The 24,331-nt window shown below is 42.0% G+C and overlaps 1 protein-coding gene across 4 annotated transcripts in view; it reads right to left on the bottom strand.

Annotated features, from left to right (window-relative positions):
• The window catches only part of CPLX2 (complexin 2), a 143,171-nt gene extending 121,308 nt beyond the window's left edge, over positions 1-21,863 (bottom strand). The window contains exons 1-3 of one of the 4 annotated variants that reach the window (XM_081957493.1): positions 21,561-21,863; positions 10,817-10,946; positions 6,577-6,664 (exon numbers count right to left, since the gene is read on the bottom strand). The gene's annotated coding sequence lies outside the window, so the exon portion shown is untranslated. Of the gene's footprint in view, positions 1-6,576; positions 6,665-10,816; positions 10,947-21,039; positions 21,204-21,560 lie in introns of those variants that run through there. The other 3 variants (XM_081957494.1, XM_081957495.1, XM_081957496.1) reach the window with 3 other exon arrangements.
• Between the last annotated feature and the right edge of the window lie 2,468 nt (positions 21,864-24,331).

Below are 24,331 nucleotides of genomic sequence, written 5' to 3'. Positions count from 1 at the left end.
GAACCCTCCAACATCACGGGTTCTCCATCAACAGGGAAAAGAGTCATCTGCATCCGACCACCAGGCTGCAGCACCTGGGCGCCATCATCGACCCCACCAGCTGCCAGGTCTCCCTGTCTCCAGAGCGCTTGGCAAGTATCAGAAGCCAGGTGCTGCTGGTACTACACTCGTCCCAGGCATCGGTGGTGCAGCTGTCACAACTCCTCAGCAAGATGATTTCGTGCCTGTCAATAGTTCCTTGGGCACGCCTGCATTCTCGACACCTACAATGGCTCCTCCTGCCCTACCAGCGGGTCAACATGAGCAACTCTCAATAGCTGGTTCGAGTCTCACCGAAGGTACGTCAGTCCCTCCACTAGTGGCTGTTCCCCGTGCTGGTGAAGGGCACCCTCTTCAAAGAGCCAGACCGTCTCACCATCATGACGGACGCCAGTCAATTCGGCTGGGGCACTCATCTCCACAACCAGATTGCGCAGGGCAGATGGTCACCACCTGAAGCCTCCCACAGTGCTGCTTCAGTTGGATTTACTCACAGTGCTACAGCTGAGGCCAATAAGCAGGGATGTGATCGTATGAACACAAAGCATCTAACCAGGGAAATTTTAGGACACCTTTCACTAACCTGGCTGGTACCTATGAATATTGTGACCTACTGCCTCCCAAATTGCCAAATATCCTAGGCAACCCCCAGGAAACCCGAGTCATTAATTTTTGGGAGTTCTGATTCCAATTCATCGGGAAGGCACAAGTTTAACAGAATAACAGAGTTGGAAAGGACCATGGAAGTCTTCTAGTCCAATTATCTGCTCAAGCAGGAGATCCTATACCAGTTCAGATAAGTGGTTGTCCAATCTCTTCTTAAAAACCTCCAGGGTTGGAGCATCTACAATGTCTGGATTCAAGCAGTTCCACTGATTAATTGTTCTGCCGGGAAATTTCTCTTTAATTCTAGGTTGATTCTTTCCTTGATTAGTTTCTATCCATTGCTTCTTGTTCTGCCTTCTGGTGGTTTGGAGAACCTTTTTTTTTTGTGGCAGCCCCTGAGATATTGCAACACTGCTATCATGTCATGCCTAGTGCTTCTTTTAATTAAACTAGACATGCCCAATTCCAGCAACCTTTGTTTTTGTCTCCAGTCCCAATAGAGGTTTCCCTGCAGTATCCATGTAGCAAAGTGGGAGCACCAATTTAGTTGTTTCTTTCTTTCTTTTAAATTACTGTAAACTTTAGTTTGAGAAGAGCACAAAGGCCAAATCATGTTGCTCTTTACACCTAGATGAAAACGGTTATCCTACTGAGAGAAGAGGCTTTTGTGTGTGTGTTTTGAAGTACTGGCTTGAACTATGCCATCATTTCTGCCCCAATAATGATATTCCTGGGCAGCTGCTCTGGAGAGATACTCTGTTTGTACTTAGCATCTGCCTGCTTGATACTCTTAACAGAATGAATAGAGTTTAAAAAATTTAAGAACAGAGACAAACGATTGTGCTTTGCCAGTTTAATATCTAACCATGCCGGCTTGACTTGATTCTGCTCTCAGCTTCCTTTGGTGTCAGCAACAGCACCCCTTTACAAATATTCTAAATGAAGCTGGCATCCACGCATTCCCTAATGTGTGATCTCTGCACAGCTTGCCTTGAGGTTTTACTTCTGCCCAGATATAATTCCTCCACTGTCATGTTTCGCAACAGCTCCCACTCCAGCTATGTATTGTCTTTGGAGACCTTAAAAGTCCTATTTCACTAAGTAATATTCCAGGGGTGATTGTTATTTTACATTTCCTGGTTTTTTAAAAATAAAATACAGAATTGGGAACAGTAAGAATGGAACCTTTTATAACTGAATCCACATGAATATTTCCACCATAAAGTATAAGCAATTCATCTGAACACCAACTTAGCAACAAAGACTCTGGTTTTCCTAGCAATGGAAGTTTTTAATAATAGAATACACCAATATGAAGAAAACTTAGATATACTTAATCCACACTTAATATGCATGGTGGCTGCCTACTTGCTTGCTGCTGCTTTGCTGGCACATAAGCAAATAAGCATATTTTAGGAGCAATCAAACTATTTGGAAAGGTAAAAAAGGAGTGAATAGAAACCTCCCTTAAAATATGTCAGATGTTTTCTTTTAGCTCACTGTGTGATGTGTATCAATCTATGGCATCTATGGGTGTCCCAAAAAATCAAGGTAATAGTTGTGACTTCATTACTGAGGCCTCATCTCCTTTGTATGTGCTTCAAAATCAAGTGCACATACAAAAGGGTAGATTCAGTCTCACAATTACTGCATTCATGACTTCTTTCAACTTCTCTGTGGATCTCTCCTGGACAGGAATACTAATCATGGAAGATCTTTAGTGTTTTGATAGTTGCTAAACAGCAAGTATCAGCATCAATCGTCATCAGGCATGCTGGTTGACACTACTGATTATAGTTTAACCACATCTGGAAAGCCGTGTGGTTTTTTCTGCTGCATAATCTTCAATAAACTACCTATTACCTGCTAGACTGTTTTATTATATATAAACTTGTACAAAAAGTTTTACTCAAGGACATTAAAAACTAACACAAACTAATAAAAAGAAAAAGCATAAAAAAGAGAAAGGAAAAGAAAGAAAGAAAAAGTGCCAAAAGAAATAGAAAGAAGAAGCTTATAATTTGTTTTGCAGCAAATATTACAATTACAAAGTTACTTCTTACTCTATGATTACAACACAAAACTGTTGGGAAAGCTGGTGTTTTAATTTAAAATGGAGTAATTATTTACAAATGTGTATTTATAGCAATCTTCTCTATCAGTCAGATGTATAAGAGCTGCAATTACCAAATTCATAGTCACAGTTGATGCTGAAGGGCACCAGATTGGGAAAATGTTATTCTGCTATAAAAAGTCTTATTTTATTTTTTGAGTGGTCTTTATTTCTTTGTTTTTCTTTTTTCTCATTTTGGTCAGATGTGACACACTCTAGTACACAATCCACTCTATTGTTATTTAGCTTTCAAGGCCAAGAAGGATACTGCTGAAAAGGATACTTTACCACAGCCCTAAACTGTGGTCTTCATCACTCATCTGTCTTAAGATTACCTGAAGACTTACCCAAGTGTTTTAGTGCTATCTAAAACATTTCAATTAAAGGCATTTTTTACAAGAGGTGACGTAAAATATTTTCAAGTATTTTACTCATAAGAAAGTGAATTAATACTGCTCATTCTAGTGCTTTCCCCAGTGGTTTGGGCTGCAAGCTCTTAATTCCCAGTAAGGTTACTCCAATACTTTATTTAACTTTTTGTTATGTCATTCAAGGCTCACCAGTTCTGCTTTACTGATCCTCAGGATATTTGCTTTGGATCAGCTTTATTAGATAGATCAGGCAGGAAACATGCCCAGATGAGATAATTCTACTTTATTGTAAAGCTACATGAACAGAATCTTGAAAAATCTCCCACCGCCTTCTTTGCAGCCCAAGAAAGGTGTGACTCCTCAACCCATATGAGAAAATCTCCCTGTTTAGCAATGGGTGGCAAAGTGGACAATGAATGTTTCCACATAGAGCTGGAAAATCTAGAAAATGCAATACACAATGCAAGAAGAGCAGGGATTAGTGAAATAAGAAAATAGTTGTTGAAATTTTAAAAAAAGGTTCTTCTCCTCTTGAATATATATTTTACAGCCAAATTGTATTATAATACAATCCTATTTATGTAAGACATGTTGCTTGTTATCTAATGACTAGGAAATACCTTTAAAGAAACTAGAATGGAATGCTATTTACCCATTCTGGTTTCCCTAAAGTTGTTCTTTAATCTTATGGATCTGCCAAATGGAATTGGGTTTCAAGTCTTAGGCCTATGCATTATTAAATATGCAGACAACAACACTTCCTTGTTTAGCTTTGCTTTGCAAGGTTTTAAGTCTCTGATCCCCCCCCCCTTCCTAAAATCAATGTTTTAGGTCATTGACTGCAACAGTGATAATGGCTTTTCTTACAAGATTTAAGATTTCTGTTTCAATTGCAACTATTCCTAGCAAAAATGTCTAACTACAATTTCCTATCAAATATCTATTAAGCCTTCAATCTTAAATGTTACCATTAGGCAATAGCAACTTTTGGTCTTGATAAAAGGCATTGATAAAATTTTACATTCCTATTGCAATACATAAATGGCCATTGGCTAGGAGTCCAGCCTACTTATATTTATGACAGTGCACCATGCACTTCATAAGGATAAATAAAAGAAGCAGTGTGGAGAATATAGTACTAATTGCCCTTAGTTCCCTCTCCTTATAAGACATAAGGAGCATTCAGAAGGCCCTGGATGAAAGAAAGCTCTTTGTCCCATAGTAAAAAATTAAGAGAGGTTTCAAAGATGACAGAAGGCAAAATATTGATTTTGCCAACCATTTCTGCTCAATGGATAAGATATAGGAAGGTTTAAAAGCATCCTGTTCATTTCTCTGCTTTTTATGTATTTCTGATTTTATGGAAGAATAATGCACATGTTTTATATTTAGGCAGACTCACATTTGGTACCTAGCCCCCATATCAAAGATACATAGGACAAAGTCCAGAAAATGCCAAGAGGTCATGCAACTTCATAGCAGAAATATAATCCATTTCCATAAACAGGTCAATTCATGGTGTTGTGGGATGAAATTCATTCATTTCAATATAACTGGTTATTTAAGTCATTTTTTCGGCTTTGCTAATTATAGAAAAAGGTAAAGAAGTATGCAAAGCATTGAATAATTTTGTTTAATGACCAGCTACACTAGTCATTAATTAGTTATAATTCACTACTAGGTATCTTTTTAACTCTTGATTGGAGTTGCTAAGTTATCTATATGCAAAGGCAGCCTAGTCTGAACTAGTGATTATAATTAAGCAAAAATAATATAAGATGGAACTGTAGTTCACTCATATTAATGTACAACAAAGTAAAGTAATAGAAATGGTATTTGCACTGGATTTGATCAAACTGGGATTCTTTAGACGTCTCCTATAGCTTCTCCAAAGAGATCAGAACTGAATCCAAACATTTCATTCACAATAATGTCCTCTACTATTCTACAGGAAGTAAAGATTATGCCAGCAAAAATAAATAAATAAAGTTTTGCTGTTCAACAGAACAAACATTGTACAAACTGGCAAAAAGAGCAATGACTGAAAGTTCAAGCAATCATCAAGAATTGTTTATTAGATGTTATCCAATCATAGAACTTTAGGAAAGAGTTGTTAAACATTATACAAGTGAATGTGATGATATTTGTCAAACAATTCAGCAAACAAAAAAGTTGTTGGTATTTTCTATGTTTTAAAAATCCAAGTAACAAACAAAAACAATGTCTTGCAAAAGAATTTAGCTCAAACTGCCCAACTAACTGGCAGCACTACAGAACGCCGATGATCTTGAAAAGCTAAGTAGGGTCAGACCTAATTAGTACCTGGATTGAAGATCACTGCTAAATTCCAGAGCTATAAACTAGATGGGACTATTTTTAAAAAATCTTCCATCCTACGTCCATACAGCCATCAGAAATCAATCTGACCCAAAGGGAGCTTGATTGTTTATCTACATCTGGGCAGATTTTTCTCTCAGTCTGCAAATTCTATTCTATTAAAAAATAAAACCGACAGCCATTCCCATCTTACTCAGTGCGGATTATAATGGTATGGTTTCTAAAATTTCACTTTAAGTTCAGGTTTGATGTTAAATCAGACAGCCTGCTTAATCACCAAATTTTGTAGTTGGTGATGCAAGCATTTATTCTCTCCTTATTTTTAGTTCCCCTATTTTACATATCCATTTCTATATTCAATTGTAAGATACATACGGTAAACAACTCTCATGTTGGGATACTCCAGTAGCAATAGCAATAACACTTAGACTTATATCAGGGCGGTTTACAGAGTCAGCATATTGCCCCAACAATGTGGGTCCTCATTTTAGCAACCTTGGAAGGATGGAAATGAATCAACCTTGAGCCCATCAGACTCCTGGTTGTGAGCAGTTTGCCTGCAGTACTATATTCTAACCACTGTATCACAAGGGCTCCAATAACTGGATCCACAGGGGTTTGCTTGGTACTTAATATACTTTTCTATTGCTTCAAATATTCTATCAGGACAAACAACTGGGATAAGCAAAGGACACAAAAATTATCTTCTTCTGAAACTCTGCCACCTATTTTGAAGAGAGAATCTCCTCTAAAACATCCAAGAGCCAAGTTAGCAATCTATACCTTTCTTTATGCAAATTCAACAAAGTAGCTGAGAAAATTGCATTTGCTCTCATTGACAAATCCACAATTGCAAGAAAATCAGGAACAGCAACATATAACTGCTAAGGTCAACCCGGGAAGGCTAGGTTCAGATCTCCAGTCCACCCCAGCATTTATTAATTAATGCCTTTATCTCTCAGCTCAACTGATTATTGCTGTGTTGATAAAATTAGGGGTGATTTCTCATGCAAACTATCTTGGTCTTCGAGAAAACAAGGCAGGATATAAATATAATAAATGGATAATCAAATAAGTAGTACAATGGGAATAGAATTAAAACACACCTACCTTTTTGAATTGCCAAGGCAGTGCTCCTTCAGACAACTAATGCAGTAGTTCCTCAGTCAGGCAGCACATGTCAACTGTAGCTCACACCCTGGAAGTGCACAAAGATGAAGAGGACAGAATCAGATAGCCTGAAGTTACATTCATGTCACTGTTGAGTGCCACTGTTATTCTTTCTAGCAATTATGCAGCATTCCTAAGATTATCTTTACTTTAGCAGCAGGAAGAACCTGCAACTTACTATAAATATTGTGGTAATTATTACTGTGAGTATACAGCCATAAGGTACGGAAAAGTGCACATCACATGTGCTTAGCAATGGATCTCTTGGAACACCTAGGACCATCTAAGACTATGGAGGGTTATCATTTATTTTACTATCTTACCATTTACCAGCTGGGGCTATCACCCATTTTTTCTACCATTTTTCCATCTTCGCCATATCCGTCTAATCTTATCATCTGGACATCTGCTCCCCCCCCCACTCTTTACTCTTTACTGAAGAATCATCCAGGACAATGCCTCTTACCCCCCCCCCCACACTGACTTATGGGACTAATGCCTTTTACCCCCCCTCCCCCATACTGACTTATTTTTACCATCTACAGCACCTTAACCCCCACTGGAATTTTGATAATAACCTATTCGAGGTTAGACTTGCTCCGCCTGCGGGAGGCCCCTCTCTCGCAGGTTTGGCCCTTGGCTCTTTCAAGGGCCCGCCTCGAGGACGGGTTCGTGGACCCCGAGAGGTGCAGGAACCGGAAGTTAAGGGGATTTTTAGTAAAATGTTTTTTATCTTTTTTAGGGGGTTCCAGGGTGGGGGGGAGGGCTAATCAGACCGGGAGGAGAGCCAGTGCCGGACAAACAGGTGAGTCTAGGAAGGACGGGGATGCGGTGGAGGGGGGGAAAATAAAGGTCACTCGAGCAGAGGGTTGTCCTATTACAATGGTCGTGGGGAGGAGGGGATGCGAGGACAGGATAAGATCCCAAGGTCGGTTGGGAGACCGTGGCTGCTGGTTACGCCCGGTCGCTTGTACCAACCCCTGCAGTCTAGGTGGACAGGAACTACAGAGCCAGGGCCTGCGGCTGATGCTCTGCAATGCAAGGTCTGTACCAACAAGGCCCCCCTCATTAATGAGTTGATCTCAGAGGGGGAGCTAGACCTTGCAGGGATAACGGAGACCTGGTTGGGCCACGAGGGTGGTTTACCCCTCGTAGAAATGTGCCCACCAGGTTTCCGGGCATTCCATCAGCCCCGGGCCCTGGGTAAGGGTGGTGGGGTGGCGGTGGTTATTCGGGAACGTTTAGAGCCGAGGGAGTTCACTGTCCCTCAGATACCCGGGTGTGAGTCCCTTGGTGTGAACTGGGGCCCAGGGAGGCAGTGGGGCTTGCTGATTGTATACTTGGCTCCTCGCTATGCATCAGCAGCCCTGCCCGAGCTCCTCGAGCTAATCTCAGAGACGGCAGTTGAGACTCCCAGACTTTTGGTCATGGGGGACTTCAACTTGCCGTCAACGGGAGCGGCTTCCGAGGTGGCTCGGGAGTTCATGGCTTCCATGACGGCCATGGACCTGACCCAATTAGTTCAGGGCCCCACTCACGAAGGGGGCCACACACTGGACCTCATTTTTGTATCTGAACAGTGGACGAGTGATCTGGGAATAGGGGACTTAGTCATCACGCCCCTGTCATGGTCAGATCACTCATCCCTCCGGCTGGACTTCCCTGGCGCTATCCCCCAACGCGAGGAGGCGGAACCAGACTCTACAAGCTGGTACCGCCCCAGGCACCTGATGGAATCGGACAGATTCCAGACGGAGCTTGGGCCAATACCTGTAGCCCTGTCCCGCTCCCGCTCCGAGGACCTAGTGACTGCCTGGAATAGGGCGACGACTGTGGCCTTGGACCGGGTTGCGCCTTTGCGACCTCTCCTGCGGCATCGACCCACCCGGGCTCCTTGGTTCACTGAGGAGCTAAGGGTGATGAAGCGCCACAGGAGACGTCTAGAGAGCAGGTGGAGGTCCTCACGCTCCGAATCTGATCGAACACAGATAAGAGCCTATTTGCGGACTTACCTTGTGGCAATAAGAGCGGCCAAGCGTAGATATTGTGCCGCCCTTATTGCGTCCGTGGATAACCGCCCTGCCGCCCTGTTTCGGGTGACCCGCTCCCTTCTATCGCAAGGGACGCGCGAGACACCCTTACAGGGAAGAGCAGAGGAGTTTGGGGAATATCTCCAGGACAAAATCGATCAGATCCTGAGTGGATGGACCTCCGTCAGTGGACCAGACGAGCCATCAACAGCGAGTCTTGAGAGACCATTCTGGGAGGAGTTTGACTCTGTTGCCCCCGAGGATTTGGACAGGTTGCGTGGACGGCTGCGGCCCACCACATGTTCAATGGACCCGTGCCCCTCCTGGCTGGTACTGGCAGCCTGGGAGGTGACACGAGGCTGGCTTCTGGGCCTGGTGAACGCCTCATTGGGTGAGGGATACTTACCAACCGCCTTGAAAGAGGCGGTGGTGAGACCCTTGCTCAAGAGACCTTCGCTCGACCCAATGGAGCTAGCTAATTACCGTCCAGTCTCCAACCTCCCCTTCTTGGCGAAGGTTGTTGAGAATGTGGTGGCGCAGCAGTTCCCACGACACCTGGACGAATCCGACTATCTAGACCCACGCCAGTCCGGCTTCCGACCCGGGCACAGCACAGAGACAGCCTTGGTCGCGTTGGTTGATGATCTCTGGAGGGCCAGAGATAGGGGTTGTTCCTCTATCCTGGTCCTATTAGACCTCTCGGCGGCTTTTGATACCATCGACCATGGTATCCTATTGCGCCGGTTGGAGGGGATGGGAGTCGGAGGCACCGTTTTGTGGTGGTTCGGCTCCTACCTCTCTGACCGGAAGCAATGTGTGTTGACAGGGGGGCAGAGGTCGTCCCTGAGGCCACTCACTTGTGGAGTGCCACAGGGGTCGGTCCTCTCGCCTCTCCTGTTCAACGCATATGTGAAGCCGCTGGGTGAGATCATCCGTGGTTTTGGGGTTGAGTACCACCTGTATGCTGATGATACTCAGCTGTACATTTCAACCCCAAACCACCCCAACGAGGCTGTCGAAGTGATGTCCCGGTGTTTGGAAGCCGTCGGGGTCTGGATGCGGGACAACAGACTCAAACTCAACCCCTCCAAGACCGAGTGGCTGTGGGTACCGGCACCTCGATTCAGTCAGCTGACACCATCACTGGCCATAGGGGGCGAACAACTGTCCCCTGTGGAGCAGGCGCGCAATTTGGGCGTCCTCCTTGATGCCCGGCTGTCAATGGAGGACCATGTGGCAGCCGTGGCAAGGGGGGCATTCCACCAGGTTCGCCTGGGCGCCAATTGCGCCCCCTACTGGACCGGAGTGCCCTGCACACGGTCACTCATGCGCTGGTGACGTCTCGCCTGGACTACTGCAATGCCCTCTACATGGGGCTTCCCTTGGGACGTATCCGGAGACTGCAGTTAGTTCAGAACGCAGCCGCGCGGGTTATCATGGGGAGTACACGTTACTCCCATGTAACACCTCTCCTGCGCGAGCTGCACTGGCTACCTGTGGCCTTTCGGGTGCGTTTCAAGGTATTGATTACCATCTTTAAAGCGCTCCATGGCATAGGACCTAGTTATCTGCAGGATCGCATCCTACCACACACGTCCCTGCGACCTATCCGCTCACACAGGGAGGGACTCCTTCTGGTGCCCTCCGCTAGGCAATGCCAGCGGGCGACACCTAGGAGTAGGTCCTTCTCTGTGATGGGCCCAACCCTCTGGAATGACCTCCCCCCTGATATTCGCACTACCACCGACCTCCGTTCCTTCCGTCAAAAATTAAAGACTCACCTATTTCAATCAGCTGGCCTGGCACTCTCTTAGTTTTACCTCCTGGGGATATATTTTAATTGGGTTTGGGTATTTTAATTGGGGATGTTTTTAGGGTTTTTATGGTATATTTATTTCTTCTACAGCCTTATCTCCTCCACCCAAATGTATTTAACGGTTTTATATTATTGTATTTTTATCTGCATTTGGCTGTACACCGCCCCGAGTCCCTTTTTGGGAGAGGGGGCGGTTTAGAAATCCAAGAAATAAATAAATAAATAAATAACAGCTTGTCTTCAAATATTGTCTTCAAATATTCTTCCCTCCCCAGCATATAAGATTCGCTATCTGTTAAGGGACAGCTCTAATTTTTAATGGGAGTAGCAGTACCGTGTGAAGTTTCTCTGTGAATTATTTCGCTGCCAAGGTTTCAACACTCTTGTATCAATGTATGATTCCTGCCAAGTTCTCCAGAATAACAGATTCTGTATCCAGTTCACTCTGATGTTCCTTCCAATCCCTGCAAACCAAAATCCAAATGTTTGGATAAGAATGAACATTGATATGGAGGAATCAAAAAGTGTGCTTCTAGATGAGTTGGTTGGCACGTAAATGTAAGAAGCAAACAAATAAACAAATGAGAAATTAGTATAGTTTCATCATCTGGGAAGAGACTAGCACCTTAGGTAGTGGGGAGTATTAAACCCGTGTCACTTGCTCATCATAGCCTATTTATTTGCGTAAATATACAGTCTTTCTTAAATTATTCCAGCTGAGTTTTGAGGAGAGGCACTAAAAAAAATTGTGCTAGACATTGTAATGTACACACACACACACACACACACACACACTATATGTCAGAAGATTTGAGCTGGCATCTAGTTTACCAATCCATAGTGGATACATTGTTGTATTTTTAGACTTTTCATAATTAGGAGAATGGGTCAGCACATCTGATTCACGTATAGAAATTCCTTGCTTCAGTTCCTGGCACCTCTAGTTAAAAGGATTAGGTTGTGATTGTTGAGAAAAGGGTGCAATTAGATTTTTAAAAGCTGCTGCTAACTGGGCTAAATAGACAGCTGGTTACTAAGCTGTAGTTAGGCAGTTTCCTATGTTATGGAACTAGTGATACATTTTAAAAGGAAAAGTGTCATCTTAGGGATATCAAGTACACATTAACTGTAAGGCAAAAAAAAAAATCCAGCTTTGCAATGTCAACACCATCATGCACATTTCTAGGAAATAGTCCCACTCCGATAAAACAAGAGTGTGTATTATATTTTATGAAATTTTTTATTAGATATGGCATTCTAAAGGACCTTTGATTACTTTAAATGCAATTTGGAAAAGGTACTCTTGAAAAGCAATAAAACTTGAAGCAAACACATCTTGCATATATCTAAGATATACCCGTATTTTTCGGAGTATAAGATGCACCTTTTTTCCTCAAAAAAGAGGCTGAAAATCTGAGTGCATCTTTTACATCGAATACAGCATTTTTTTTGCCTCCCGAAGCCCTGCCCCTTCACCAAAATTGCTGTGCCTAGCCTTACGGAGGCTTTCAGAGAACTCCTGGGGGCTGAGGAGGGCAGAAATGAGCAAAAAATGGGCCATTTTTTGCCTCCCCTGCCCCCAGCAGCACTCTGCATCCCACCCACCCAAGGCTATTCATGCCTTTTATTTGAAAAAAAACGGGCCCGTTTTTGCGAAAAATGGGGCCGTTTTGGGGAGGTCTGCAGAGTGCAAAAACTTTTTTTTCCCCTTTCGGAAAGCTCTTTAGTTAGAATGATTGATGAGAATTACATTGATCAAGTGCTGTGCCAGCAGAAACAAAGACTTAGGTGCTGCAGGTTGTCAGTGATTTCTTCTCCAGCACATGGATAAATACACCTGGAAACATCTACCTACCTACCTACCTATTCTCTCTCTCTCTCTCCCTACCTACCTACCTACCTACCTACTCTCTTTCTCCCTACCTACCTACTGTATTTCTCCCTCTCTCTCTCTCCATCTACCTACCTACCTACTCACCCTCCCTATTGTATTTCTCTCTCCCTCTCCCTCTCCCTACCTACTTACTCTCTCTCCCTACCTACCTACTGTATTTCTCTCTCTCTCTCTCTCTCTCTCTCTCTCTCTCCCTACTCTCTCTCCCTACCTACTCCCTCTCCCTACCTACCTACTGTATTTCTCTCTCTCCCTACCTACTTTTTTTTTTAAAAAATTGCCTCTTCAAAACATTGGTGCGTCTTATACTCCGGTGTGTCTTATACTCAGAAAAATATGATATATGGTTTGAAATAAACGGTAAAGGTTTTGTGTCTTCTTTTTTGAGCAAAAACATTTTTTTTAATTTTCAAGAAAGTGCTATGTTTTTGATACACAAGAGGATGCACAGATAAATCTTAAGAATTTCTTTGATGAGAGTTTCATCTCTCTCTCTCTCTCTCTCTCTCTCTCTCTCTCTCTCCCTCCCTCCCTCCCTCCCTCCCTCCTCTAAAATAGATTCATGACTATATAGATAGCATCAACTCTGATGTAATCAACCACTTACTTATTGAAATATACTCTTTGTATTCTTCTGAAATACAAATGTTAAAATATGGCACTGATACTTTTTCAATTAAATTGCAGGTGCATCTTAACTTGAAATAATTTTTTAAAAATTGAAAATTGCACTGAGTAGTAGCATTGTGATGCAATAGGAATCAGAATTTTACACAAGATACAACAAACCTCGTTCTTGAAACTCAATTAGCACTCAGGAGAACTTAGCATTTAGACTTATATACTGCTTCACAGTGCTTTTACTAAAGCACTGTGAAGAGGTATAGAAGTCTAAGCGGATTTTTTTACTTTAAGCAGATTTACAGAGTCAGCATATTGCCCCCAACAATCTGGGTCCTCATTTTACCCACCTCGGAAGGATGGAAGGCTGAGTCAACCTTGAGCCTGGTGAGATTTGATCTGCCAAACTGCTGGCAGCTGGTGATCAGCAGAAGTAGCCTGCAGTACTGCACTCTAACCACTGCAGCTCTTACAACTTGCAACTATAACCATTTTGGTAACTACTACTCTGAATAGCTACTGGTATAAAATGGAAGAAAAAAGTGCACATCACACATGCTTAGCAATGGTTCTCTTGGGACAGCTTGTTTTCAAGTATTCTTTCCTCTCCAGCATATCAGTTTCACAATCTGTTAAGGGACAGCTCTAATATTTCATGGGAGTAGGAATATCATGTGCTGTTTCTCTATGAATTATTTGGCTGCCAAAGTTTCATCACTCTTAAACCTAAGGCATTCTCCAGCATATGAATGCTTTATATTCTTTATTATGGTACATAGCTGGTATTGTTGAGATATCTAATAACAAAGATCAGCTACAGAAGAATATAGACAACCTATCCTATAATTTATGATGGTGCCAAGATTAAATTTGAGGTTTCTTTCTCTTGTCTTTCCATGCTGTTTTTTTCTCAACCTTGGACATGGAGGGCATCTACACCATGTTTTGATAATAGTCTTGTCTACCTCAGGTTCTTTGTTTCTGGTGTTGCCAGCTTCACCTTTCAACTCTCATAAGAGGAGAAATCCACTCACCATGAACCCAGTTTTCACTGAATTCAAAACTGGTTGGAAATAACCATCCAAATAATGACAAATAGGTGTCTGATAACACAACACCCCAGACTTAACAATTATTAAAAAGAAAGACAAAAAAAGTCTGGATAGTGGACACTGCAATACCTGAATACAGCAGAATAAAAGACAAAGAACTGTAAATAAAATCCCACAAGCTATAAAGACCTGCAAATAGAATGACTGTGGCAGAAGAAAACAAAGATAATACTATAGTATAATAGGCCATTGGTGAAATCCCAAAAGATCTGGAGCAAGACTTGAATGCCTTTGGCATTAACAAAAGTCACCACCAGTCAATTACAAAAGACAGCTTTACTTGGAATAGTTTATATCCTGCAACAAGGAAAATAGGAAACTAATTCCCAGACTGAGATTTGGGCCTGCTATCCTACCATGAGACTTAACTAGATGTCTGATACAGTAGTAGCATAGATGGTTCTGCAGGGAGCTCTCCATGGTGCTGCTCTTTGCTAATTGCTTGCTCTATTTGTGAATTTTGCCTGGAATTGATTCCTGACCTTATCTTTGTAAAAGTTCAAATCCCGATCCCATTCAAGATGACTAGGTAATAACAGCACGTTACAAATTCCTCAAATATCAATTAATTTGTACTTGTACATAACTTTCCTTTATGTTTTTGCTTGTCAACAAATACCAATAATACAAGTATTCACATATACGCAAAATAATGCACACATTACAACTGAATGTGTCCGAAAAAGATATCACACCAGCCTATTTTAATGGGACAAGCCAATCTATTACTCTTGGGTTTGGTATAGGACAGTGGCCCCTAACCTTTTGGGCACCAGGAATCGGTTCCGGGGAGATGGTTTTCCATAGATCAGAGCCGGTGTGGTTTTGTGTGCTGCCTGCATCTTGTGGAGGGGGCTTCGCTTGTTTGCATGGCCCAGTTGCTGGTTTCAGATGATGAGGAAGTAAGGATTGAAACTAAATAAAATATTACAGTCATTAAACAAAAAGAGTAAATTCCTCAATGGCAGCTCAATGTAGCTCTAATTGGACAGGAAATAACAATGCCATTTTCCAGGTGCTTTTTGCCAAAGCTATAAGTGAATGGTCGACTCAGATTTGTTTAGAAAAATTATTTATTTTGAAAATTAATATGGCTGTCCATCTTACACATCAAGCCATTCAGTATTTTCTATACCAGCTGTCCTACATTGTGTAATGAATTAAGTTGCCAAAGTTTGAATCCAAGAGCCTGAAATCAGACCAGATTATCATCAAAACATGGAACAATTGCCCTCCATGTACAAAACTGAGAAATCCAATGTTGGTCCTTACCTGAACGTGTCTTTTCAGCAGAACAGAGGGAGGAGTCACCACTGGGTATTCTCAAAGCCTGATTGGTCCAAAGACTGAGGGAATTTTCCTTTAATCCTCCATCATTCCCTGTGGTTCCGTTTCCTCGAGGTCGACTGATGAACACTGTAAAAAAACAGAAATGGGACCGCCCCAACCCACCATCAATCTAACTAAGGTAGCTAACTAGGGTGGGATGTGACCCCTCCCTCTGTTCTACTGAAAAGACATGTTCAGGTAAGGACCAACGTTCCTTTTCCAGTAGAACCGAGGGAGGGGTCACCACTGGGACGTACCGAAGCTCTACAATCAGGCTTTTAGAATACCCAGTGGGGACCCCTCCCTCGGTTCTACTGGAAAATAAGCCCATTATCACCTAGTGGCAAATGAAAAGGATGCAAAACAAAACTTGGGATCATGTATAAATGAATAGCTAGATTCTACACTAAGTGATCTTGTTAGCTGGGCTTTTTTCTGTAATAAAAGCAATTTATCTATCTTATCTGTGTCCTTGTCTTTTTTGTTCTTAGCTTCCAAATGTAGTTGAGTTTCTAAAGAAACTATGACTTGATCCAAGCTCTGACTGACTGTTAGAAGCTATTTACAATACAATAGTAGAGTTGGAAGGGACCTTGGAGGTCTTCTAGTCCAACCCCCTGCCTAGGCAAGAAACCCTATACCGTTTCAGACAGATGGCTATCCAACATCTTCTTAAAGACTTCCAGTGTTGGGGCATTCACAACTTCTGGAGGCAAGCTGTTCCACTGATTAATTGTTCTAACTGTCAGGAAGTTTCTCCTCAGTTCTAAGTTGCTTCTCTCCTTGATTAGTTTCCACCCATTGCTTCTTGCTCTACCCTCAGGTGCCTTGGAGAATAGTTTGATTCCCTCTTCTTTGTGGCAACCCCTGAGATATTGGAACAATACTATCATGTCTCCCCTAGTCCTTCTTTCTCTTAAGCTAGACATACCCAGTTCCTGCAACCGTTCTTCATATGTTTTAGTCTCCAGTCCCCTAATCATCATTTTGACTAATTGAACCATTTTTTTTACCTAGAAAACAAATTAAGGTACTGTAATATTGAGCACAGAATGCAATGAATCAACTATGTGGAAGTATATACAGGTAGAAATTCTAATTCCTTCCCCAGAATAACTTCAGGTACCATAGTTGTGAAAATAACTTTGCTGGCAAGACTCAACATTTTTCTTAGTAATAGGAAATTTATGAAAGTGTATCAATCTCAATGATTGCATGTCATCTGCACATTCTACGTGGAAGGCTTAAACTAGACTCTGAATAATGCAGCTACGTGCCTGTATATACAGTGCCTCCAAGATATATTTCTCATAAATCCTAAAGAAACATGTTTAATAATATCAATTCTGTTGGAAGCGATATTTCTCTGATGTTGGCTCATTCAAAATTGGCTACTATTACACATTCTGAATAGTTATTGAAACTATGGCCCTCACTGCACTGTCTTAAGGGTCTGGCAATAGCCTTAGCCTGGAAAAAGGAACTATTTTATGAGTCAGATTTGGAACTAAGATATATTTACATTTAATTGACTTGAATTACCAATGAGAATACAGCCTCTCTGGATGATGTAATGCTGCAGTTGAATAACTTCCTCAACAAATGAAAACTGGGACTTCTTGCCATCCATATTAGATTGGTATTATATTATACTAAAGTTCAAGGGGGTTCCATTCATCCTTCATTATAAAGATAATTCATATTTGAAAAAGAGACAGAATAACTATGCATTGGTTATATACTAACAATGCCTCCCAGAAACTGCTTTAACTTTGAAAAACCAGGAGGTGGAGGTGGAGATGGAATAGGTGGTGGTGGTGATGGAGGAGGAAAAGGGTCAAAAAAGGTTGCCAAGACTTTTAGTTGGTCAGTCCTGGCTAGAGAGCTGGCCTAAATGCCCTCCAAGTTATGTTCCAACTCTCAAAATAAAAATTCCGATTCACTGTCCAGCAGTGAAGTAAAAGATATTTAATTTAGAGGAAGAAATCATGTACGGCAGCATAGCTTTTTTGAGAGAATTTGACATATTTTAAATTAGTTCATTTCTATGCACCATTTTTTGACAACACAAGAACTGTGTTGAATAAATTTAAAATACCAACTATATTACCATCATTTCTCACAGAAGCCAACCAGAGAACCAAAAGCAGAACAACTGTGGAATAGCAGCCTCCTGCTCATTTCCCCTCCTACAAGTAGTATGAAGAATTGTATGCCTTGGAAATGGGACACAATAGAGAGGGTGTGTGTCAATGCCTTGGAGTCAGTGTTGATTCCCTGCAATTTCTGGCACTTTCCTAGAGGAACCAGCTTAAAGTCACCCAGGAGACTTCATGCCCTAAGGCAGGACTGGAAATCAGACTCCCAGTTTCTAATATGCCTGAACCATTGCACCAAACTGGCTGCCTCAACGGATAGAAGTCACTAATTTCAGCTGCCTTACATTAATACAGCTACCAGGGCTTTCATTCATATATGAGTAACTGGATCATCTGGAAGAAATAGTTTCTCTTAGTTCTTTGGGGCCATGTGTTCACAGGTTTTCCTCTCCCCTAATCCTAAAGAAATTGGATTTATTTTGGATTAGCAAACCTGAAAATTTATCTTAATCACAAAGACAACTACATTTATTACTCCAGTCTTTTAAACCCTTTGAAAAAAAGTTAACAAAACTAATTTCTTCCACTAATTTGGAAAGAATGCTTAATGAGAAATGGTGTTTAATTGTCCTCCATTAAATTAAAATGTGATTACTCCTTGTTTTATAATTGCCAAAGAAGAAACGTAGGACAGACAAGCAGACTAGCAAAGCATATCCATGAACAGCAACTGTCAGTCAGTCAGTCAGTCAGTCAGAAGACACAATGAAAACTCCTTAATCTCACAGCACATGGATAGACTCAATCATAATTTCAATTGGAAAATCGTCAGTATCCCAGACTAAGCTAAATTCAAAATGTTAGGGAATTCCTTGAATGATGTCATTCAGGCAAATCAGCCATCATCAACTACATAGTTATAAACCATGTTTACAGACCACTGATAATAAAAACGTTAAGAAGGAAGCAAAAAACCCCAGAATATATCTTTTCTACAACCAACACCCAGAGAAGCAGGGATTAACACCAGACAAACAAGATAACTAATCAAGGAACTACCAAGGAGAAAACTACATGTTTCACTGACAAGGCAAGCTAAAGGTAATCTTCAACTTATGATTGGTTGTTTAGCATTCAAAGTTCTGGCACAGTTTCTCTGGGAATATTTTTGACCTGGATTTGAAGTTCCAATGGTCACACACACCCCTGCAGTCATGTGCTTGCCCTTCAGGCACGGCGACTAATCTGCATTTATGGCCATTTGCAGCACCTGCGGTTATGGGATGACCACATGGCATGTTTTACAATTGTTTTGCTGAAAATCAGCGTTTAATTCCAGTTTTCGGTAAAACTAGCCTATAATGTTCACTTAACAACTGTGGTATTTATTTAATGACCTCCATGTTGACCTAATGACCACCATAAAAAGGTTGTAAAATCAGGTCACTCACATGGGTGACCCAGTTCACAATGGTCATGAGTAATGACCATGATGGGAAGGATCCATTACACTGATAATTCACGGACTACCGGTATCTACACGAACAGGGAGCAAATTCCACACTCATCAGCACTGATGTTACTTAGTCAAGTAATGAAATGTCTGCAAGCAAACATTCAAGCTCAGAAAGCACCAAGTTTTTAAAAGAAGAAATGGCGTACAAGACAAATTATAAATGCTCCTTGTATCATATCGAGAGTGTAGCAATTGAATCTCTATTATTTGTTTGTGCATAATATCTGTGTAAATTCTGTGTATTTGTACCTATGAAGCTTTGCTTAGGACTTCTATAAATCTGATATGCAACAGTCCTACCCAAGAACAGACCGAGTAAAGTTTATTCAGAGAATTAAACTGTATTGTTTATAGTTATCACCCATTTGGATGAGAGCATGTATCGCTTCATCAAAATGCAAAGACTTGCCCTTTCCTCTGTAACAGTGCTATCATTACATGTAATATTTGCATTCCAGACTTTGAATAACATCAAAGCTAATGTATTTTAAAAAATATTCAAGAGACCCAGGGTCAGATTAACCTCCAAAGAATCAATTCCAAGTGACTTTAGTTGTCCTTACAAACTTTTCAATATGATTGGTGGGACTGGAGTGAAGGTGAATAGGACATTGACTCAAGCCATTCTGATTCACTTTGGATAGTGAGATGGGCAGCATGTAAATTTAATAAATAAAAAATAAATAAAATGTAGGAGATGACCAGGATGAGCCCAGGGAAGGAGTCAAACTCACCATTAGTCTCAAGTCCCTTCATACCCACAAGTGTTCTAAGTTCAGCCCACCTGGAATTCCACTGACTCTTATCTACCTATTTGCTTTGACTGTTAATAGCTCAAATTCTTGCAGACAGCTTTAGCTATCTATCATCTATCTATCTGTCTGTCTGTCTGTCTGTCTGTCTGTCTATCATCTATCTATCTATCTATCTATCTATCATCTATCTATCTATCTATCATCTATCTATCTATCTATCTATCTATCATCTATCTATCTATCTATCTATCATCTATCTATCTATCTATCTATCATCTATCTATCATCTATCTATCTATCATCTATCATCTACTTACCTGCCTATCTACATATTCATATTCATCCTGTGCTTGTTAAGTGAGTTTTGCCCCATTTTGTTTTTTGCTACAATTGTTAAATGAATCATTGCAGTTCTTAAATTAACAACACAGTTGTTAAGTGGATTTGCATTCTTCACTAACTTTGCTTGTCAAGAGTGCAAAAGGTGATCACATGATTCTGGGGTCCTGCAACCGTCACAAGTACATGCCAGTAGCCAAGAATCCGAAGTTTAATCACACAAGCAAGGGATTCTGCAATGAGCATGTGTGTGAAAACCAGTCATAAGTCAATTTTTTAAAGTGCCTTTGTAACTTTGAATGGTCAGTAAACAATGGTTGTAAGTCAAGGACTCCCTGTATACTTAAGGCCATGACCGTCTCATTACATGACATGTTCAAAGGCCATGTCACTTGAATGTTTCTTCCAAATGGAAACTGAAAGAGAAAATTTTGTGGGGAGACAACTGGGATGGTGATGGTTGAAGATGCCAGGATAGATGCCAGGGCACATAGCTCCCTCTCTCACCTTTGCTACTGTCTCTCAGAGGCTGCCCTCTGCCAAAGGATAGAGCCGATCTGATGGGCCTACCATACAACTTGCACACAGCCTGTGTGTATGCTGGGGAATCCCAAATTACCCCCACACCCACCAGGCTGCTGCCAGAACCGCCCTGCGATGTTCTTTCATTACTGTTGATTACATAAGAAGGGAACAGGAGTCTGTCCCCCCCCCCCCCAGCTCTTCTTTTATTTCTGAGGCCTCTCCTCTCCTCCCCTCCCTTCCCCAATGCCAGTCAACGGGAATAATTAACGGGTGCAAAGAGAAAGACAAAAGCTTCCTTGCTATTAATAGGCGCTGGGAGGGAAGAGGAGAGGAAATGGGAGGCTTTGCAGAAGCTTCCATGACTTACGCTTGAGGCTGGCCTGCCTTGTTCAACCTAAACGCAGCTCGGAGCCGTTTCCCCATTGCACACAAGACCAGAGGCAAAAGGGTTTGGCTAGCGAGAAAGGAAAAGGAGGAGGAGAGGATCGACCGGGAAGGTCCTTAAACGAAGCCATTTCCCGCCTCGGCTGAGAGGAGCCCCGAGGTGGGGAGGGGGGGGGGAGGGAGACAGCTCTGCGCGAGGAGACGGCGTGAGAAGCTTTTCTTTCCGCGCGCGCGCCCAACGTCTCTTCGCCCGGGGAGAACCGGGGATTTAGAAGCCGCGCTGGCCGGCGCGCAGTTTCCGTGAGCTGGAGAAGCGGAGCCGAGCAGCGGCTGGGGACACGCCCAGCCCCGAGGGGCTTAAAGGAGCCCGCTTTTGTTTTTGCTCCGGTTCGGGGGTGGGGGGTGGGGGACGACCGCTGGGCCTCAGCGGCCTCGGAGCAAGAGGGGAACCGAAGGCGAGGTGGTGGATAAGGGGCAACGGGATTAGAAAGCGTATCTACCCACCTGGGCGCCGAGCGGCGGAAATTCGCTCTGCTTGCTGGCTGACCGGCCGGCCGTGGGGGGGAAGGGGCAGTTCGGCCAGCGGGGCTCGCGGCGGCGTTGGCGTTCAGACTGTGGCTCTCCCGGCGCCGCTGTTTCTACTCTAGGCTTTGCGAGGGGAGGGAAAGGGGGGGGGAGAGAAATTGCAGGGCTTTCTAAAAATAGCCGTCTCTGGCGCCTGGCGGGGAGGCTAGCACATCATCTGCACCTTGGGCTCCCAGCCCTTCGTTTCCCCGGTGCAGCGGCTGGACGCGAGCGGCAGAGGCTCTCGCTTCAAGCGGACAGCCTGCGCGTGACGGAGCCCGAGCAGATGTGTCGGAAAGATGAAAGGGAGGCGGTGGGGGGTGGGGGAAGGGGGAGGAAGGAAGGAAGAAAGAGAAATAAATAAATAAAAGAATCGCCGTTTCACACCGCGTTGCGCCTGCTGCCTGGGGAATCCCGAGGTTGCGGGATGAGGGCGTGGATTAAAGAACTTCGGCGTTGTGCGGGAGGACGGAGAGCGGAGACATCGGTCTAGTTGAGACGGGAGGGAGCCGGTGATCTCGTGCCCTGGCTACGAAGAGCGCTGACCGAAGGCGGCTTACCCTCAGGGTATTATAGATCCTAGCTTGGACTGTCCAAAAATGAGTGCCGCTTAGTGATCCGGCGAGATGTAAACTGGACAGTGAACTGTTCCTCCCTGTTCGCTCTTGGTCGTCCTTATTTTCAGAGGGACGCGTTTTCTCTTAGTTTTAAGCTCCTTGATCACACTTTCCCAAGTTGGTGGTCTTCGGATGCATTATTCTATGGGAGGTTTAATGTAGTGCACCTGAGAAGGTATCGGGTTTACTAAAGTCATCCCAGGACCAGGGGATCTGAAAAGTCTGAAGAATCAAATTAAGAGTAATAAGGAAATAATAAATAGTAGATTTACAATGGGGGTGCAGCATTAATTAAGAGGAAAACTGCCGTTAAGCTTGGCAGAGCTGATCTTGAGCAGAAATCATCTCTGGTTTATTCTTCTCTAATTAATTGTACCCTGTTCTAACCTCTTTCCCCAAAGTAGCGTATTCAAGGAGTCATTTGGCCATTTGACCAACTTGAACAGTTTTTAAAGAAGTGATTGGTTGTGTCAATCAAAACCCTCAGAATGTTTGTAACACATTCAAAGTTCCATATGATTGATGGTTTCTAGTTGAGAGAGGCACTAGTGACTAGCAGAAGTCAGTTCAGTTACAATTCAGGGATATAAGTAATACTTCTAAGAAATGGTCACCTAGCTACCTGCAGAAAGATCTGAGAACCTTTAGTTTCACTGTCATCTATGACAGCAGCATGCATATTCTCGATGTCTATGGAGATTCTCAGTCATCAAGGTCATGGTTGTTGCAAATCTTGGATGAGAAGTGAAATGTCTTTAAAAAAAACCCCAGAAAGTCCAGTTGCCTCTTGAAAAAGCACCTTTCGGACATCCATATTCTCCATTTTACCATATATTCAAGTAGGCTGGGTTATTAAGAGTACACCTCCTGCCCAGATAGCATTCCAGAAGAAGTTAAAGACATCTCTTTACCATGCTTTGGGGTGGAACCCCTTGTTAGAGGTTTTTGACATACATTGTATAAGTGTTGATTTGATTCTGGATTCTGTTTCTTCTTTTCCTTATTTAATTTTTATTATCTTAATATATTTTGTTTTTATATTGTGAACTGTCACTTTGTAATTGAGCAGTGCCACAATTTAATTAAATAATAAAAAATAACTGTTGATATAAACCAGAGGCTACCACCTACTACTTTTAACTTGCCACTTTCCAAATATGTTGATATTTCAGTACTATCCCAGGACAATGAGCATTATTCTATTATCCATGCAGGGCACTTACAAATTATGGGAAAGCTTGCAAAGCTAAGAAAATGTTCCAAATGATCTATCATGAACTTAAAATGTAATACACAAGCTAAATCAAAAGTCTTAAATGTATATTTTTTCAAATGACATCATTTCTGGAATGCTATCATCAGAGGCATGAAGTGTTTTTATTTGGAATTCCAAAAATTTCTAACAATAATTATGCATGATGCTTGGTAGATAGATTAATCAGAGAATAGATGCCAATAAGGACAAAAAGTTTTTCCTTTTATTAAAGAAGCTCATATTCCTCATTGTTCTCCTGGAGCGCCACAGTATTTTTTTTAAAGAATATTCCACCACATCCAGCTCATTTTTAAAATTATTGATAGTTTTCACTGAATACATTTTTAAGAACCTTCATCTTGCCTCTATATTGCTTTATAAGAATTGTTTGCATGTTATGGACATCACCATGGTATTCTTTCAAGTGGAAGGGCTTCATAAATATATAACATGAAATAAAGTAAATAAAAATAATGTCAACTTGTATTTTTTAAAGGTCACTGAAGATAAGAGTTGATAGAGCTGCAAATGGGAGTGTTTGGAAGCTGGAAAATGGATAAAATCAAAATATACCTCTAATAAATATCCTCTTAAATAAAGATATTAAGTTAAATTTTAATATAAGTTCTCTGAAAGAAAAATACAGGAATAATTTTCTCATCAGAGCCTACTACGGCTTTACATTCAGCTAGCATGTTGAAATATTATTGAGAACTAAGTCCTGATGATATGTTGTCTCTATCTCCAAATGTTCAACATCTGGTTCATATTCATAGGTTCATCTCATTGTTACAAGAAGATTCACTCTGGAAATATTTGATGCAGCCACCATCAGGGAT

Source organism: Natrix helvetica, assembly GCF_964273705.1.
Source record: "Natrix helvetica genome assembly, chromosome: 1".
Classification (NCBI taxonomy): Eukaryota; Metazoa; Chordata; class Lepidosauria; order Squamata; family Natricidae; genus Natrix; species Natrix helvetica.
The sequence above is the reverse complement of the archived record's forward strand: the minus strand, read 5'-3'. Positions and strand labels throughout refer to the sequence as shown.